Source organism: Pteropus vampyrus, unplaced genomic scaffold (genome assembly GCF_000151845.1).
Source record: "Pteropus vampyrus isolate Shadow unplaced genomic scaffold, Pvam_2.0 Scaffold579, whole genome shotgun sequence".
NCBI lineage: Eukaryota > Metazoa > Chordata > Mammalia > Chiroptera > Pteropodidae > Pteropus > Pteropus vampyrus.
This window is the reverse complement of record NW_011889360.1, coordinates 62410-66889: the sequence shown is the minus strand read 5'-3', so window position 1 is coordinate 66889 and position 4480 is coordinate 62410.

The following is a 4480-nucleotide window of genomic DNA, read 5'->3' as shown; positions in this document are numbered from 1 at the left end:
TTCTTGTATATCCTTCTTCTGTTTTACATTCTCTGCTTTTGTATGAAATTCCAAATTGTTCTGGAACATACTGAGAGAAGAAATTGTGACTTTTTGTGAGTGTAACATGAATACTGGACAACAATTTTATTCATAAATAAATCGGAACTGTTATATAATTTTAAACTTATTTTAATAAATTACAATAAACCTTTCTCAAAAATTTAGCTATGTAATAATAACCAAAAATATTTTATATATTTACAAATAAACTGTCTTCTTTTGCATAGTGTCACTAACTTTCTTAACTTATCTGGAACAATTGTGGAAAAACAGCAAATATTTTATATTGCTCTTGATTGGAATCGATGATAAATAATTTATTTTAAAATATAAGTCTGTGTTTTTTCTCTGTCTTGGTAAAGGATGATTACATTTTTGTGAAATCAGAGCTATAAACTTTAATTTTTCTTTGAAGAAATGAAGATATATTCTGTTCAAGTGCTTTGATCAGTGTTTTAAAATTCATGAGTGACCACATGAAGACAATAAATAGAGATTTCAAGCACACAGGCACTACACTTTTCATAGCAATAGAAAATTTCAAGATGACACGCACAGAGTAAAAAAAGTGAAGAAACAGGGGAAAGTATTTAAGTTATACGACAAGATCAAATAGCCAAAATAACTGTATTTGGAAACTCAAAATAAAAGAAGTGAGATCAGGGCAGAAGAAATATATGTAGAGATAATGGCTAAAATTTTTTAAAATTAACAAAAGACACTAAACCACAGGTCCAAGAATCTCAGAGAACACCAAACAGAATGAACACACATGCCTGTGCACACACACACAGATACACACAGATACACACAAAGACACACACATTTACAGGAAAAAAAAAGTAAAAGAGAAAATATTGAATTCAAGAACCATATACATCAAGAAGTGGTTTTCAACCATGGCATACTTTATCTACCTATTTATTTGTTTGTTTATTAAATTTTATTGTGGGTGACATTGATTAATAAAGTTATATAGACTTTAAATGGACAATTAAATTAATACATCATACGTGTATTGCATTGCATTGTGTGTTGACCATCCAAAGTCAAATCTCCTTATATTTGACCCCCTTTACCCTTATCTATCTCCTCTACCTCCTTCCTTTCCCTCTGGTAACCACCAAACTGTTGTCCATGTCCATGAGACTCTGTTTATCATGTCCATTTGTTGCTTTCAGTTTTATATGCTACGTATGGATGAAATCATATGGTTAACTTTATCTGTCTCTTCTTATGGCTGAGTAATATTCCATTGTACATATGTACCACAACTTTTTCATCCAATCATCTATTGCAGGCTACTTGGGAGGTTTCCATGTCTTGGCCTCCATTAATAATGATATAATGAACATCAGAGTGCATAAGTCTTTACAGATAAATGTATTCAAATTTTGGGGATAGATTCCAAATTTATTGCTAAATGTCCTTTATATATGTGTGTAGGTGAGTACAAACCCACCTCCACTTTAGAACAACTTATATAAAGATAGAAAGATAAATATTAGAGTAGATTTCTTGCCTGAAACTCTGAAAGCAGGAAAGAGTGAATGAAAAAAATGAAAGTATTAAAGAGGAAAAACAGCTAAACAACTGTCACCAGAGAATGGTGTATATAAAAAAATTTTCAAAAATAAAATAAAATTAAGCTATTTTCAAACTAACAAAAACTGAGGTAATTTATTACTGGTATACATGTATTGCCAAAAGTATTTAATATGTTTTGTGGGGAGAAGGAATATCATACATACCAGACAGAAAATGAAGTTCACAAAGAAATAAAAAACATAGGCAATTTCATATTAAATGTAAATTTGAAATGTATTTTTCTTTTCTTAATTAAATTTTTGGAGTGCCATCGGTTAATCAAATTATATAGGTTTCAAGTATACAATAATATATCATATGTATATTGCATTGAGTATTCACCACCCAAAGTTAAAGTTTCTTCCTTCACTTTATATTTGACCCCTTTTTTTCCTAGTTTTAATTGTTCTATAGGATATCTTTGCAAGCTAGGAGAAAGTGTAGTAATATTATCAAAGTGCTGAAAGAATAAAAATAATAGCAATAAAATATCATTTATAAACTGTATAAAACTCTATATAATATAATAAAATAATAGCATATAGGATACGAGAGTACTGAGGAATTCACTGTTTCATGGTCCATACAAAACTTGTGATTTATTAAATGTTTACTATTAACTCCTGAAAATCATTATAATTTTATAAAGAAGAAAAAATAATGCCAATAGGGATTTAAAAAAATCTCAGTTTGAAGCATGTCAGAAAACAGGATGAAGGAGACAGAAAACAGATGAAACACATAGAGTTAAGATGTTGAGGTAAGGTATTTAATTCAAACATATCAATAATTGCATAAACTATAAACAGTCTATGCATAACAACTAAAAGATGGAGATTATCATATTGGACATAAAGGCAAAATAAAATTTGTGCTATCTAAAGAAACTCCTTAATTATGAAGATATATTAAGTTAAATATAAAAGGAGAGAAAATATTACATGTGTGGATAAATCAATATAAACAAGATTTAAGAACACAAAATATTACAAAGGATCAAGAGGCAATAGCATAATGAAGAAGGAGTCAACTCATCTTTATACATAACATTCTTAAAAATGTTGATTGAACGACTATACATTCTTAAGATATCTTCCTACGAAGAAAAAATGAGTTAATACTTGTATAATATTTACAATAGGTTGTAACACAAGTGCCCCCAAAGTATTGTATAATTTTCTGATCAGCAGTTTCATGTCTTTTATGGCATTTAAGGAATGGCTTCAGTCACCGTGGCTTTCAGGAATTTAGGAGTTTTGTGATATCATAAGAAAGGGAGAAATTACAGGGAATATTTATTTTATTTCATTATGGCAATCTGAGTTGTGACCTACATGTATGACACTAGGATGTAATATCGTAATGCACCTTAAAATTTGGAAGGAGACAAGTATGGTTTTAAACACTTTTTTCCCAAATTGGGACAATTAAAAAAATAAATTTCCTGATGATATTCCATAGAAATAATTATTTCTGTTATATCATAAGTAGTCTTAGTTTAATTTTTACATAGTTTGTTATACCACAGAGATTAATAATTGGTTTGCAACTTGAGGGACCCATTCCTCAGGAGCTTAAATTGCAGTATAAGTCTCTAACTGTACTCGTCTTAACGTCTTCACCGCCAGGGAGGAGATGTCTGCCTTCAGGTTTGTTAGCTAGAACCAGGCTCTGGTTACTGGAAAATGGAAAGAGACTTATTTTCCCAGTAAACAATTATTTTAAGGATATAGTTAATTCGTCTTCCTTCTAATTAGAGACTGTTTTAGTAGAGCCCATAATTCTTTGCACTTACTCGTTTCAAATGCTGTTGTTTTTTAGTATTCAGACAGAGTTAACGGTGAATTAGGATAATTTCCTCTGTAACGTCAAACGTTGTTGATGTGTATGAATGAAAACAGAATAAACAAACGATAGACCTTTTCCCACCACCCCCTTTCCCTCTCTCTTTCTCTCTCTTTCATCTTTTCCCACCTTATTTCACAACAACTTTTGTCATAGAATCTGAAATTTATGAACATGGAGGAGCTCCCTAGTTGTCACCCTAATTTTGAGGGTTGAATCGATGTGCCTGGGAGTTGGTCATGGAGAGATGGAGGGTCAGGTCATGTGAACTATCTCTGCTCAGTAGATGCGGTGAACAGGTTGAGATTTTTGTTGGGTTTATCATAAACTAGTTTCTTATTATCAACCTAGAACATTAGGAAGACAATTTTTCAAGTAGATTTTCCCGTTTTAACTCTGAATTGGGCAATTTCAGGGTTTTGCGGATTTTTTGTCAAGTGGAGAAAACTATGACTTCAGGTAGGTGATTTGTTTTTCCTTCTCTACAATTGACTCAAGATGTAAAGAAAATACAAGGTTTTGTTTCCAGTGCAGAATCTCTTCACTTAATTTTCACTACAAGTCATAAATATGCTTTGCCTGCTGTCCCGGAGGGAGGTTACAGAGTAAAATGCTTCAAATTTCATATGCCTTTTCTTTAATGTCAGGTCTGAATGGTAGATTCCATTACAGGATACGAATATAACTTCTTGCTACAACCAAGTTCTTGGGAGAACTTGGGAAAGTTTTCACTTATCTCTTTTTTAATGTGGGTAAAAGCTTCACCTTTCAGTTATCGCCAATGACAGTGATAACATATGATATCGCTATCATATATATTCGTACCTCTACCCATACCAATATTGTATTATATAAATTTAAAAAAATTAACCATCACCTAAACATAAATTCTAAGAACATGATAGCTTTCTACCGAGGATAAGATGCACCATAGTTTAAGAATTGCTCTATTTTTGACAATTAAATTTTCCCATTGTTAATATTATAAACACTGTGGCAATGTAGC